We start from the raw sequence: 16626 nt of genomic DNA on the forward strand, positions 1-16626 counted from the left end.
CCAGTCAATGAACACTATATACTGCATATACTGTATGTGTTGACAGTCATGCTGCACTAACAAATAGCAGTTTCTCTTTGCACTATAACCATAGATACAACATACCTGGATAACAATAGAAGAAACTAATCAAAGTCTAAATTGGATGATTGTGAGAAAAGATCTGGAGTTATGAGGCGCACCCTATTAAAGATTTTTTCGAAACAGATTTATGGACATGTATATTTGATGGACATCAGATTCTGCTAACAACAATATTATGGAAAAAATTCGAATGCTGTTTGCATTTCTTCCTTGTTTAAATAATGGGGAAAAAATAGAATATAACCAGGTGGACACATCAGGAATTCCTCTTTAATGACTAAAGTTACACACGTCCAAATCCTGAATATGAAATGAGATACTTCAGACTGCAAGCATACATACAAAACGACAGATACACTGCGGGCTATTTACATAGCTGCAGTGATATGTGGTTCTCATACACATACACACACACACGCACACACTCACACAAAACCCAGAACAGATCTCTCAGCAGTTGGTTGTGCAGCTAAACCCATTTCTGCGGCAGTGTTTCACATTAGCATAACAGTCACTTTCCGAGCAGCACTGCATCTGCTCAACATTTCTTTCAAGTTTAGTCCAGTTAACCCATTTCCATAATTCATGAGTTTATTTGCATGTTAATTATCAAATAGACTGAGATATGTCAGGCTTTAATTGCTAATGGGGCTGAAAGGTCAGTTCAGTCAAGAGCTTATGACAGTGTGTGACAGCCAACGAGCAAACACGGCAATAAAATAATGTAGGATGTGAGAAAATGATTCTCGGTTTCAGCTTCTGTCATCAGGAGAAACCTATTAACAGGAGTGAGCAGAGAGGTGCTTCATTATAAGGTAAAATGATCCTCATTTTGTTTGTTTTTGAATGACACACACGAAAAATTAATTAGAAGTGGGAATCATCTGTTTGTTGAATTATTAGCCATTATTCATGTAGCTGTCTCCCACAGAAGATAATTCACAAAGTCAGTTAATGCACTGAAAACATGAAGAAAAGATTCTACACAAGATGTCTGAAAAAGAAGACAGACGGCTGTACATGACTGTGCTTTGCAACTATAAAAATATTGTGGTGACAACCTTAAAACCCATGTAGAATACGGAAGATTTCTGTGAATATCACTGAAGTACAACCTTAAAATTTCAGCCTGCAATCTGTCTCTTGGCTACATCTGTAAATGCTTTATATAACAGTTCTGATGTGGCAGAGAAAAACATTTAAAAGGTACATTCCAGCAATTTAGTTTTGCACTTCTGTAACATTAGTGGACCCAAAAGAGACAGATTAAAAAGAAAATTATCAAAATTGAAGCAGTGGAGGCTGAGATATCATTAATTTTAGTTCGTTGTAAAGGAGCAAGCTCAAAAAACATTGAATCCTACACTTCCCATGATGCAAATTGCTAGTTTGTTTGAGTAGACAAGCAGGAGTCTTAAACTACCTGCATGGGAGCAAGATCTGACCTTTTAGACATCCTGACATATTTGACATATCCTGACTTGTAGTCCCTCAAAACACTGCTTCCTTCAGTCTCCATAATGCAACCAAAAGCATCTCTTGTTAGACCCTGATGACATCAGTGTTATATTCTCAGATTTAAGGAATATCCTTCAGAGCCACAGAAGGCATTATACAGCTGTTTTCACAAACTGAGTAGCACTCACTATGACTGGCATTTATGTGTACTATTGACAGCTTCCCTTTCACTGTTTATGCAATATAAAGATATGCATTAGGCTTCAGATTTTTTGTTATTATCTAGAAGATCCAAATTGCAGCCAACAGGGAGCTTCATGGAATATTTTAACTTAGACGTAGTCACCATGACGTCATCCATATGGTTTGTGGATTGCCGTTTTTCAGCCTTGAGTTTAGCGATTTGACTGTCGTCATCGTGGATTTGACCATCACCATCTTCGATTGATCTTTGATCACCACATTTAGACAAGAGGGTGGAGCTGACCATAGCGCTAGCTGCTAGCTTGGTTAGCACTGTGCATTTACAGGCTATGGTTAACTGTGATAATGCTAATGCTACTTTTTGCTAGCGAAAAACTGAACATCCGACGCCTCAGAGGTCCTTTTATCATAATCAAATGTAGAACAAGACTTTTTAGGCGAACAAAATGTTACAATTAACTTTCATGAAAAACTCATTAGGAAAGTGTTTACTGAGGTAATATATCAAGTGAGAAGTAGACTTCTATACAATTGGACTTCTTTTTGCAACCAGTGGAGTCGCCCCCTGCTGGACATTAGAAAGAATGTAGGTTTAAGGCACTTCCGCATTGGCTTCACTTTTCAGAATGGGAGCTACCCTCTGGAAAAAAACAAGAGAGAGCAGAAGAGATGAAGTCCATAATGACAGGGTACTGCTGTTTGGGAAGCCGTTTGTGTTTCACTTTAAAGTTTCAACATCTTTTCCTGTCAGTGGAGAAATGGTTATACCTGTCACAGCCTGGCTCAAGGAAAGAGAAACATGAGTTGTAAGTTTTGGGGCACTAATAACAATGCAATGCTACTTCCACCTTTACTCCTGACAGACAAGAGTCATAATTCACACAGCAGTAAGAGGTTAACCTGACATGCCAGGTGGTTTGTTACACAGAATCCATTTGAGAAATCATCTTTGGAAACTGTCTGGAAAAGGCACTTTCAAAAAATACTTGGCAGGTGATTGGATGAACCATCTGTCTATCATGGGCTTACTTCTTGCTGTCATCACACCTAAACCCATGCCCATAGCTGCCAGTAGGTCCTCATAGGATGCTGATTGGTGTGAACCACTGTTGGTTTCGCCACAAGCGCATAACTTGAAGCCTGAGAGGATGGATTCTCGCATGATCTTGTGAATCCAGCTGCCTCGCAAGGTAAGCAAAAGGTCGGTTGTCAGGTGAAAATAGGTTGTATTAGGCATTTAAACAAACAAAGGATGCAGTGGTTTTTGTGACAGAACAGTGCTAGTTTTGCAAATTTTGAATGCAAAAAATTATTGATTCTGTTTACTGCAAGACAGAAGGCAGTATGTCCTTGAGATATGACTGTAAAAATGAAACAAGAGGAAACAAGAGATGGAGGAGTTTCACATCTCGCATTACATACAAATAAACCGATGAGCAGAAAAATTAGCAGAAAAATTTAAGAAAAATCCACAGATAAAGACAAAATAATGCCTCCAGGATTGTCACTTCTTCACCAAACTGTTCATCATATATTGCAGTGTTAGTGTTGCAGTGACAGTACAGTAGGATGTCCTTCTCCCACAGGCTGTAAAGTACAGAGAGGGCTCATCAAGGACACAGACGCTCCATTCGGCCTTGTTATGTCAGAGTCAGAAAATGGCTGTGATCCTCCCGATGGCTGGATGAGTGCTGGAATATCCACTTAAGGCTAAGCCAATCTCTTCCCTTTGCATATCGCTGAAACATCACTTAACATTTCACCTCAACACTTCAACTTCACAGTGTTATAAAAGTGACACATATTACCTACTAAAGGAAATGGGAGCATGAAATGGCCCATAAATTGTAACAAGCACCGCTCTCTCCAGAAACATGCTGATGAGTTCTCCAACTTGGGTCTAAATATTATGACTCGGCAAGGATCCGCGTGCCGCCGGCAATCAAGCAAAGTGCGGATCGTCGGATTCTCAAAACAGATAATGTCATATTGTCATTGGGCATCACATTGCTTTGATTGGCAGATTTAATCGCCAGAGAGCACTGCAAATCAAGGCAATGCTGTATGAAAAGTGGTTTATCTTCCTGAAAAGGGTCAGGGTTAAGGTGAGGGTATACATCTTCTTGGTGCAGCCCAAAAATGTGCACCACTTTTGTGTTCATTTTGATTTGGTTGACCAAACAGATGTTTTAGACATCTCCAGGGTATAATGTATCTTTATGATATGCATTCATGTCAAACATTGAAAGTTTGAAAATCCACAACAGTTTAAACTTATAATCCTTATGAAGTCCTTTTATAAGTCCTCCTCCACTCAAAAATGTGTTTTCTTCTTGTTCCTACAGTTGAATGCTTGAGCTTCACTGTGCAGAATGATGTATGTGCAGTTTGACACTAAAAGGCTGTTTTCACATTCATGTGCTGAAGAAGTAAAGTTTCTCTTTGTTCATTGAAAATCTGATTTTAAGGGGCGGGCCTACAAGTATGATTTGTGACATCACAACTAGTTTTGAAGCCAATCCTGGTCCAATTTTCAACGTACACAAGTGTGATGTAGAAACTTGAAGCCTCCAAGTGCACAAACACTGAGAACTGACTTTACAGTGAAGTAGAAGACATCTTGTATCCAGCAGGAAAACTTCTAAAATGAAATATATTTGCATATTGATAGATTCTGGAGTTTTTAATGAGAGAGAAACAGTAGATGTAATTTTAAGGATTTTAAATTGGTACTTATACTTTTTTTTGTGATAAAACCATATCAAACACACATTGTTGTTCCAAGCAGAGTATTTTATATGTCTTAATACATGTCTGGAGGGGATCTTTCAGGATTACAACTTTACGGTGACAGAATGAGACGCTGCTGGGTGTACAGTGGGTTTCTTTTACCTGAGTGTGGTCTGGCAGGTCAATTGGTTTGCATATTTTGCACTGAGCTATTTCGTGGGCTCCAAGTTATGACGTGTGTCATAACTTCATAGTTACAGAGCTACACTTGTTTAAGTCATATTTAATATTGTAACATATAAATTTTAGTCTACTGTTTAAGTTAGCCGCCTAATTGTTTTATATTGGAGATGTTTTGAGCTTTTCTGGAAAAATATAGTCCAAGTGTAACTTCAAGCAGCTAAATGTAGATTGCTGTAAGGCGTGACTCACTTATAAAACAGTGATAATGTGCATTTTGATGTTGCTTGAGTTAGAAAACTGTAAAAAGTACACGGGAAATGCATAATATCAACAGCTATGAATGTAATCTATATCTGGGCACTCAAGTCACCATACTGGACTAAAACAGACTAACACTCAATCTTGGTGTCATTTTGAGTACTTAATTTTGAAGTTGATATAAAAATGCAATCTGGAAGAATCTGAGTGCTCTGTGTCTTCACTGCTGCTGAACTTCAGAACCAAAATACAAAAACTGTTCAACACAGAGAATATAGAGCGATACACAGCTGGTAAGTCACACATCTACCCACAATCCACCTCTCCCTGCTTTTCCTTTCTACTGCATCACACTCCTCAAAGAGCAAGAGAATGAAAGAATGGATTTGCTAGACAATGAGAATCAATGATAACGATGGAACAGCAGAGGCTAATTGAGTCCAATCTAAAGCAAGCTGGATTAATTAAGGGGCAGGGGAGAGGACCTATAGATTCAGCTCTTAAAGATATTTCTAATTGGACAACAAGATTGCTAACGATTAGGATATAGTGTCCATTGTTTGTGTCCCTGTACAGAAATAAATTGAAACCGGAACAATGCATAGACCCTTTAGAAAAGTTTTCAGGAAGATACTATATTTGGATACTTCTGAATTAGGTAAAACTCACGAATTAAGGAAAACTTTGACAGATATTCTTTCCAACTGAAATCAGTCTGAGAGTTGGAATCCTTCAGGAAAACACAGAACGCCCTACACTTCCTTCTGTGTTTAATGGAGTTATTACTATATCAAAGGTTCAGGAACAAGACCACGCCCCTCTCTCTCACTAAATTCAATCACCTGCGCCTCACTAATTCAATCACCGTGCATAACGTTACCTATATAAACTTGTCTAACCCCTTTCTCTCCCGTTCGTTTTTACGTGACCTACAACACGCTTGCATAGTAAACACTTACCTCTCGCCCGTGCTCCGCGATCCACGTTCCTCAGCGACATACTGCCCATGCCTAGATCCAACAGTACCAACGAGAAATCTCCTTCACTACCACATCCACATGGAACCCGTCTCCTCCAGACGCCGCGCTTCTGATCAGCTGGGATCCAGACGCTCCACACGCATCCACGCAATGGCCCACTCGGACCAGCTCTTTTCCAAGCAATTAACATCTTCAACCGGATGTTTGCTCACCTCCGGCGAGCTCTCAAGGAGACGGTCGTCCCACTCCTACGAAACGATGATAAGGACAAACTTTCCAACTCTGTGCAGACTCTACTTCCATCAACCCTCTCGCCAGCAGCTCAAATCCTCCCGCTCTTCCGGCTCATTTTCCGCCGCCGGGTCGACGCACACTGATGACGTCACAACGCAACCTACTGCAACGGAGCCCGGACTTCTTCAGTCCCGGCTGAAGGCCAAGCTGAAGTCCAGATACAAATCCCGTTTCGCCAAACCGACAACAAAGCCAGGTTCTTTCTGCTCCTCTCTGCCTCCCCCTCCACCACCGTCCATGCTCCGGACGGCCGCTCACTTCCGGGTTCCCCGCCCAGCGCCACCCTTACGCCGCACGTAGATGATGTCATGACGCAGCCAACTGCTTCGGCCCTCTTGCAGGGCCAGGTCCTATCTTCCCCTGTACCTGCTCCCTCCCTGACAATCAAAATAAAACTTATTTTTATACCGTTCAAATGGCATGGTCTTTGTTAGTGAAATTGAATTATTATTATTATTATTATTGTTATTATTATTATTATCATTATTATTATTATTGTTCAGGAACAAGACCACGCCCCTCTCTCTCACTAAATTCAGTCACCTGTGCCTCACTAATTCAATCAGCCGTGCATACCTATATAAGCGTGTCTTATCCCTTTCTCTCCCGTTCGTCTCAGTTCTCACGGCCCTCCCTCCCCAAACCCCATTTTTCCTCCTCTGTCCCCTCTCAATGGGCGTCACGGTGGCTCTCAGTGGTTAGCACTTATGCCTCACAGCAAGAAGGTCCTGGGTTCAAACCCACTGTTCCAGGTCCTTTCTGTGTGGAATTTGCGTGTTCTCCCCATGTTCGCGTGGGTTTCCGCCGGGTACTCCAGTTTCCTCCCACCATCAAAGACATGCTTGTTAGGGTTAACACTTCCGCATAAGTAATTCTTCTTGTCATATTCTAGGACCCACAGGGGGATGATGAAGCAGAAAGCTCATCGAGACATGTTCCCCACCCTGAGTCTCGACCCCTGGGTTCCTAGACGCTCCAGCCTCCTTGTGATTCCATTTGGTCCCCGGTCATCCCCATGCCATCGACCCCTTTCATCCCTCTCCTTGACCCTCTCAACAATCCAAATAAAACTACTTTTTATACCGTTCAAATGGTGTGGTCTTTGTTAGTGAAGTTGCTTTTAATTAGAACAGAAACCAAATACCTCACTGTTATAGCAATCTTTCATTTGAAAACATTTTTTTTTATTGATAATTGACATTTTCATGAAAATATATTTTGTTTTGTCAGCGTGTATCATCAGCTAATTTATATCCAGCCTGTACCTAATGAAAAGACTTAAATACAGACATCTGTAGGCAAGTGACACAACAAATATTAACAGCATGCTGGAGTATGTTTGAAGGGCGAACAGCACCAATAATTCATGACTGAGAGTGGGACTTTGAACGTGGGTGTGCAGGTAAACAGCTGGAGCAGAGAGCGAAACAATAACAAATAAGCCCCAATGTCTTTGGGACTTAAAACTCCATCTCAAAAGTTTCAGTGCTTGTGCACGGCACAGGCAGAAGTCTTGATTAGCAGGTACAAATGAATATCTGTGGCTTTTGGATATGGCTGATGTGAACACCTGGGACTGGATGTACAGCATGAAAACCATGCATACATCATTCCCACACATATACTGGTATTTCTACAAACACAATGTGAGGTGAGAATGTGTGCATCTCACACATACTTCAGTGTATACAGCCAGCAGAGTGTAATATGATACGGTGCATATAAGGTGAGAAATGCAATCTTACAGTTAACATTGTTTAGATTGTCAGTTTCACTCCGAATACAACAAACAGAACAAAGCTGTCACTTTTTGCAGTCTACACAGCAATCTGTAAAATGTAAATCAAAGGTGCATTTATCCACAGTTGCTTACACACGTGTTAAGGATGTTTTCACCCTCTATTGTGAAGCACTTTGAAAAGTCTGCTTCAATAACGGCACTGTAAACTAAATCATTGATTATCCTTCTGATGTTTGGCACTGATAATTGAGATATCACCACTGATGGTGGTATGATGAAAAAATGATCAGTGTGCTATAAATAGCCAGTGATGGGTGTAATCATAGACTGTATATAAATATGGACAACACGTCTCCACTTCCTACCACTATGCAAAAGTGAAGCCAAAACATCTCCTTTCTGAGAGCTGCCGTCTTGCTTGTGTGATATCTTTTGGAGCCAGAGTCTGTGCAGTAGAGTCGGGCAGCAGGATGACATGATGATGAAAAATGAGCACTTGAACAAACACCCGCGTGATAAGAACTACTTAAAATGACAGACGATTTTTGGGAAAAATTTATTTGATGTGTACTTTGATTTTTTTTAGTTTGGCTCATGTCCCATGCATTAACATGGAGGGGGCGGGACTTATTACCTATACTGCAACCAGCCACCAGGGGGTGATTGAGATGTTTTGGCTCCACTTTTGGGGAGCTGTCCTGTCGTCCATCTTTATATACAGTCAGCAGGTGCAATATTCAGGTGTAATGACAGCTGTGCTGGTGGTGCTGTTCTTCACTCACTTCACTCTTTACTCATTGTGGCACAATCGGTAAAATTGCACTTCTTCTTTTCATTGACAAGTCTAATGAGTGGTGGAGCAGGCAGGAAATATTGATATGCAAACAGATGGTTATGTATACAAGTTATCAGCTTTTTTATAAATACACATGTGCAGGATGAAAGCAACACTGTAGGTTTATATATGCTTTTGCTGTTGCAGTCCAACAAAAACTGAAACTAACATAAAGCAGCCTCCAGAAGTCTAAATAAGTTGATTTCCATAACTGAACATTTGACTATTCATTAAATTCAGACACTTAAGTCCTGTGAGGAAAAGCTCTGCTGTCTGTTCTCTCACTGAGCTGTCAGTCCCATAACACAGACACACATACCCCCCAGAAAGTCAGGAATCAGTGTCCTCTATCACTAGACTGTTAATATGAGTGAGCCATACTGATCTGCTGCATATATACATGGATTTACAGTAACCAGTTTACCACAGTGCATGTAAACACATCCACTGATTACTTGCGTAAACCTGGTTGCTTAAGTGTATAATTGAGATTTTTAAAACAGATCCATGCATACACATGGCTTTAAAGATCTGATGAAAAGAATGTGCATGTTTCTGTCTGTAGTTTTAGTTGTAAATCTACAGAGTTTTATGCATCTGGCCACAGGGCAGATATATAAAATGATGCCTGCATAATGATGCCTGTGCATCCATGCATATACCATTTTGCAAGAGGTCAGAGCAATGTATCTTACTCATATGGTACTTCAGACCAGGCTCACACACAATGTGTATGTATTCATCTTTTGTCCTTTGTTCAGTCTGGCTCTGATCCTGATATACTGTCCCCACTGTTCATGGGTTTAATTGAACCTTGTGGACATTTTGAATATGCACACAACATTCTGAAGGAGCGCAGGATACCATCATGTGCACGTGAACATGTAGTTACGAGCAGCTTTGTGGTACCAACAGTGGTTTGTTTAGACTAAGAAGAGGCATAACTGCATGGGCAATAATATCTAGCACCAGACAGACAAAGAACCCCATGTAGTCAACTTCATCAACAGGAAATCCAAGGAAAGTGAGCACTGATTGTGGAAGGTGCAGTGCAGAAACACAACAGCAAATGCTTCAGAATTATAACTTTTCCTTTTTTCTGCCATTATTCAGGTACAGTCACTATATTATTACTATTGTTCAGGTCTGATGTAAAGATGAAATATTGCACAGCTGTTTAAAATGTCAGTGTTAAACAAAGAGGTGACTCTGATGGCAGGATATAAAGCCCAGGGGTCAGTGGCTCACCGCAGAGACAGCCGCTCTGTCTGCTCGGCTGCTGTGTAAACTCCAGTGGCTGCAGGAAGAGATGGATCCACACGGACGCAGTCTCTGAGGAAGCCCTCATTGCCATGGAGCTCAGCCTCTGTGAGACACCTGATCTGAATCCAATCACGGCAGCCGTCTGTGTGTGCACTCTGCGAACACCAGCCGCCCAGGAGACCAGCTTCTGCTGGCCTCTCTGTCGACATGAATCTAATGCAGATCCATCTCGGCTCTCTGCTGCCAGCCTCCTCCCACTGCTGAATGACACACTGGTGCTTTACAGCAGCAGTTATCATGAGGTCCATGCATATGGCTTGAGTTGTTTCAATCCCAAATTCCTTCCTCCTAAGTGAGGGAAGGATTTTCTTCTGTTCCTTCTCTTTCCTTACAATATAAGGTCAGTATAAGGTCAGAGGTGGATGCAAACATGCAAATTCACTCTAGAATGTTTCAACTTCAACTAAAAAATTCATGCTCATCCCAAAACCGTAGCACTACCCTCCTGAACTTACAGAGACAAGAGATGTAGGAGCAAGCTGTGAAGGACAATAACAGAAAGAAGTAAAGCTGTGTTTGAGCTCACACATAAACAGGCATAGTCGACACACACTCTCCAGCAATGAACATACAGTGCCAACACAGTAAGTTTTATACCCTAAGGATGTTAAGGTTGTGGATGTAATCTGGGGTTTTATGGAATAATCATCCATTATTGATGTGCGTGTCTGGCAATAGAGTTGTGTGGATCAGAGAAAAAAATAAAAAGCATCTTCTTCTTGCTGTTAGCAGCGCATGTGACCAAATTTTAACCTCTATGATTGGCTGTCTCTTTCTGAAATGTAGCTTGGGAGTCGTAGTTAACTTGTACCCCAAAATTTTTTATGTACTCAATCTTGTACCTTCGACTTTTTACTAAAGAACCAGATATTCTCTAAAGTAGTTGTTCATATTTTTCATGTTGATCCGAGCCATAGAAGCGCTCAAACTGGGAGTAACGTAACATTGTCTGTGGGAAAACTGAATGGGATTTTTACATCCTCCCACCATCAAAAATATGTAGGTTAGGTTAATTCTCCTGGCACTGGCATAGAAGTGGAGTTGGTCTCCGGGCGCTGCACAGTGGCTGCCCACTGCTCCTAATACTTAGGATGGGTTACATGCAAAGATCGAATTTCACTGTACAACTGTATATGTGGCAAATGAAGAATCTTTAATATATTGCTAGCCAGCTACATCTGTACAGCTGGTCTACATAGGATGTTTATGATGAATAATTATGGATAACAAAAATAGTCCAGTGATCACATGTGCCAGCTGTGGACTTGCACATGGACATGCATGCATGTGCACGCATGCATGTGCACGACCACTGTCCATGTGCAAGTCCACAGCTGGCACATGTGATCACTGGACTATTTGTACCATATTGGGGATCTGCAGACGTGTTTTGCACATAAGAAAAGAAACTGGCAACCTCACTACAGCAAGAGGAGGGAAGAAGAAGAGAGCTCCTTTGTTTGTTGTATTTGGCAGAACAACAAGGAAAAGTCTAAAAAGAAACTGGTGTGTGTGACTGCTTAATGAGAATTTTCAATTCTGTATAATATACACACAGTATATCACTTAATCACTGAAACCATCATTTCATGTGCAGAATTAAACTGAAGTTGCTAAATAAACTACTTTACAAACAAAAGACATGAGCCATGTCAAGACATTTGTTTATTTGTTAGATGATTTTTTTTTCTCTCGGGGTCTTTGGTCATTTTTCTCTGCTGATGTTTATTTATTAGTATGCTATCTTCAGGTCTGTGTATGGCATGTGAAACATTTGTGCAGAGTGATGGCGGCTCTTTTTAATCTTGCTGTGCGATGTGTCGTCACTTTGAATGCGCCGTTATTGCCTCTATTAAGGAGATGAATGGAAAAGGGAAATGGGCCGGAGGGAAAGTTATTGGGCCTCAGTTGTTCATATCTCTGTCAGAGGCCAGATGAGATGCACCAAATAAAAAACCGAGCCCGATATTTCTCTTTGATCTGTGAAGGCCTCGGGTGCACTCGCATTCCCGCAATTGAGAGATTAATATGTCTGTCGTCATTATCATTAACTGTGTTAGAGGGATTGTAATGGCTGGCTCTGGACTGGTTAATCACTTTCTGCACATTATGTAGATTTTTTTTTTTTAATCCCAAGATGGAGATAAAACAAACAGAGTCTGAATCCATGCGAACAGCAGAGAATTATAAACAGAAACGGCTAACTTTGCAAAGATGACAATAAATAAAATATCTCTTTATAGCCGCAGGTAAAAAATGAAGTTCAGCTAAGAGGCGATGAGGCTCATCGGACCACACACACACAGACTCGAGCTTCTTACCTCAGATCATCAACACTTTGCACAGAGCCATTTTTCAACCCCAACGTCATATAGATTTATTTTACGCTGCAAATATGAAGAAACCTGATCATTATATGGTACTGTGTCTGTTTCTGTGCGCACACTACAATATGAGAGCGGCTCAGGATGATTTATGCACAGCCCGGCTTCCTTCCTGCTCAGAGAGATCAGAGGAAAAAAAAATAAAAAGCATCTTTCTGAATTCAGTTTTGGCAGACCGAGTGATGGATTGCTCTTCTATTTGAATGCAAGGTGGCACACATTAACATTTGTACTGTTTCTAAAAACATGCAGCGTTATTTCCATAAATGCAATCATACCACAAACCACAGACGCCCGCTTGGTGTCCAGGTTGCTGTAGTCAGCATGTCTGCCGGTCTCGCACCGAAGTCGTTTCACCACGTCACATTCTGGTGCTTTTCACACTCTGTCTTTAGGAAAGTCTGTGATATTTGGGGATGGTTTCACATTTGCAGACACAGTGGCTGTCATTGTATTCTTAGTGGACAAAGCCAGCAGTGTCAATGTGGATCCTCACTCTGCTGCAAGTTGGAGCGAGAGCAGTAATCACAGTAATGTATGTTGAGTCCAGTCAGAAATAAGGACCAAGGTTTAAGTATGTGAATTATATTTCCAGGATATTTTAACAGATGTAATAAAAGGTAGAGAAAAACACAGTTTTAATAAACCAATATGTAACAGAGTGGGTGAGACTAGCAGTGGGCGATATGGCAAAAATATCATATCACAATTTTTTTCAGGCAGGATCATAATCCATGATCTTATCTTATCTTATTCTTTTTCATGTTGGTTTTTAGACTATTTTGCAAGTTCAAAAAACTTTATTGTCTATCACATAATGATAGGGTTCACTAACAACATAAAAACACAAACAATAACAATTCCATAAATAAATAAGAGCAGGTGTGCAAAGCTGCATTAAAAAGTAGTGACAGTCCATTTGGCCAGGTTTAAAATGGATATTGCAGTGTGAAACCAAACTAACAGTACAACCAAACTCATTTCACAGCTGAAAAGCAAACAGTTGATGTTGTGTAGAAGTGTTAGTGTGTCATTACAGATAACTAACAGGATGTGCACTGTTAAAGGAAAGGCACTGACACAGTATACCAGAGCTGACATCACGCAAGCTTCCACCATATCAATAGTTAGCACTACCAGTTAGCAGATGAGCTAAATGGTGGCGTTTACCTGCAGCCCAGCTGTCAGTTTAACATGGTGTACAGCAGGTGAGCCTCCTAGCAGGACATTCAAACTGCTGTGGATTTGACAAACATGCTACCAAGCATCAAATCTGTGAGCTAATCTGTGATGGTGCACAGCATTTACCGTTAAAACAAACAGTTTGGGCTCCTGATGTGAACCATGCAGATAGTTTGTTGTGTGTATGTGCACTGTAGCACGATACTAACAATCTCTCTGTAAAGGCAGATCGTGGAGACATTTTATTCATTGACGATCTAATATCGTCATATCACACACTCCTAGGTGAGACCACACCATTTGTCCCCATTACACTTTAATGTATTTCTTAACACGCTTGTCATTTGCTTAGCCAGTATAACATCTATTTGTAGCATTATTTTCGCATGCGGTCCTGAGTTTAGTTTATGTTTAGCTTTGTTTTCTTACATTTACATTCATATCTGCATTTTTGGTTTAACCAAGACAGACAACTATTTAAGTTCAGTTATTGTTTACTGATTTAAGTCCTGAGTTTCTTGAGTTATGTATTAACTTGTTGTGGAGAGTCACTTCTTTTTCTTCTTCTTTGATGCTTAACAACATCAAGTTGGCAGTTGGCATCCATATTGTTCCATTACTGCCATCTTCTGGAGTTAATTAACTCCTACAGTGTCCTGATTGTTCCAATGTTCCTATCAGTGCTGTTCTCTGAAAGTAGCTGATCCAGCATCTTCTGCCCTGTCCACTAGCACCATACTCCAGTATGTTCTTTAATTCTGTTCCTGTTATCCCTAACCCTTTCCATTTCCTTCATCATGCTCTTGCTGACATCACCAGTGTTGTCATAAGTTGGTCCAAGTATGTGTGTGTGTGTGTGTGTGTGTGTGTGTGTGTGTGTGTGTGTAGGGGGGGTATTGTATTGAGTTAAATGTTTGGTTTAGAACATGTGATTTTGTACTCACTTTTGTGTTATGGTGAGGACTATGCTGTAGATGATATAAATAATGTTAACTGATACAATAGACATTGTCGTATATTAGTTGTTGGCGTAAGGGAAGAGACACCCCTGTGACAAATATGGCTCTGCCTAAACAGATTGGAGGGCCTATGTAAGGGGAAGAGCAAAATGGATGTCTATGTAGCTGTGTGCATGTGATTATGGAAATTTTGTTGAGTTTTCCTGTGTTAAACCAGTCTAAGCCTTGTTTGTACACTAGTATGTAGTATGGCATTTGGAGGCAGCACAACATGAGAGTCTGCAGCCATGCTAGCAGCTCTGTGAGGCTGAGGTCACTAATTGAATGCGTTATTGAATTTTCTCCTTGAACACCTTTGCACTGATACAAATGAGATTCCTCTAATCTAACAATTACCTTTTCTGTATGGGCCCATTAATATACCATTTATATTTAGAGGAATATGTCCTGCTTTGGCTTATTAAAACCTCTATTACCTGCCTCTATTACCTGCTTGACTGTGTGCTACAGAGGGCTGAGCAGTCGTCTGTGCCCGGTCTGCTCCCTGCTTTCTGCTGCTAATCTGCTCTGAAGCAGCTACAGAAGGGGATTAGTCGTAGTAAACAGGGGAAAAGAGAGAAAATGGGGGAAGAGAGAGGAGAGAGCTACTAATATTCAGCCATGTGAGTTGCCTTTAGTGCAGAGTCTGCTTTTTGAGGCCTACTGACATTATCAAATGGATTGACATTTCAAATATTTGCAGTGCTCAGCGGGTCCAAATGTGGTATAAGTGAAGCATGGGCCTCCTCCTCACCACCCAGCAAGCCATGCATGGCCATTTCATCACAAGCACAGAAATGAGATCCAACAGCCTCTGCGTTCCAGACCTTTACAGTGCAGACAATGCAATCTGAAGAGCAGGTACTTTCCTCTAAACAGGCCATTGCCCTGCACCGACTGCAATAGCTTTAAGTGCAAGAGGTGCATTTTGAAGCATGGTGCTGAATGATTAATTTAGGTCAGAGTGGAAAAACGGAGTGTACGCTATCTCCTTTTAGCTACAGCAGATATTCCTCATGTAGCTGAACATCTGCGCTCCGTTTGAGATGACAATGTAGCACTAATCCACACTACCTTGGAATGAGGCTGCTAATGACAGCAGAGCCTGTGGTGTGTTTCTCATCTTAAAGCTGGTGCAAAAAAAAAAAAAATGCTGTCAGAACCACCTTAGAAAATACAAGTGCTATGAAACTAATCTTGCCAAAACAGATTAAGCACCATGAGTTAATATGTCCCGGTTCACCCGCATGAAAAGACTTCTTGGCATGGCAAAGATATTAAAAGAATGCTAGAAATCCAGATAAGAGCAAGACAGCTGACTTGACTTGCTTGCGTAACACTCAAACGGAACACAAGAACGCCGCTGATTGAGGCGTCTATGATGAAACTGCTCTTGTTCTAAAGTTAACTCAATGCCGCGTCTGTTGTCAGATAATATGAGAATGAAGCGGAGCTCGTGGCTGCGGCTGCTGTCACTCTGATGAGTTTTACATGCTGTTTTCATTCTGTGACTTCACTTTTTAATTTGTGCCTGAGGCTTCAGTATGAGAACATTTAACAGACCATGCAGTGATGGTTTTTCATTTTATATGGGCTCTGTTCCTTTTTTTTTTTTTTTACAACGTGGCTGTATTGTCCATATGGCATGGACTAGACATAAACTTTGGCCAGCCTCTTCAGTATGTTGTGCCTCTTCCTCTTACAAATGTTTGCAGCTACAACCTCTCATGGTCTGGTTACACAGCTAATGTCAGGCCTACCTTCCTGGTGGAGACAGTAGCAGTCTAGATGGTAGGCCTCATCTGCTCAGCCAGCTCTTCTCTTGATGTCGGCATTTTTAATCAGTCAGGTTTTATTTAGTGGTTAAAAGAGTGGATGTGAATGTTACCAAATTTGAATTCAATCTAAAACAAACAAACAAACGAACAAACAAAAAGCAAGCAATTCATGCTCTTGGTAATGTCTCAGCATG

The 16626-nt window shown here is 40.9% G+C and overlaps 1 protein-coding gene across 2 annotated transcripts in view; it reads right to left on the reverse strand.

The window, feature by feature from the left end:
• LOC121881850 (heparan sulfate glucosamine 3-O-sulfotransferase 5) overlaps positions 1–16569 on the reverse strand; it is a 127187-nt gene extending 110618 nt beyond the window's left edge. The window contains exon 1 of one of the 2 annotated variants that reach the window (XM_042389597.1): positions 16415–16569. The gene's annotated coding sequence lies outside the window, so the exon portion shown is untranslated. Of the gene's footprint in view, positions 1–5876; positions 6281–16414 lie in introns of those variants that run through there. The other variant, XM_042389596.1, reaches the window with a different exon arrangement.
• Between the last annotated feature and the right edge of the window lie 57 nt (positions 16570–16626).

Source organism: Thunnus maccoyii, chromosome 17 (genome assembly GCF_910596095.1).
Source record: "Thunnus maccoyii chromosome 17, fThuMac1.1, whole genome shotgun sequence".
Taxonomy (NCBI): domain Eukaryota; kingdom Metazoa; phylum Chordata; class Actinopteri; order Scombriformes; family Scombridae; genus Thunnus; species Thunnus maccoyii.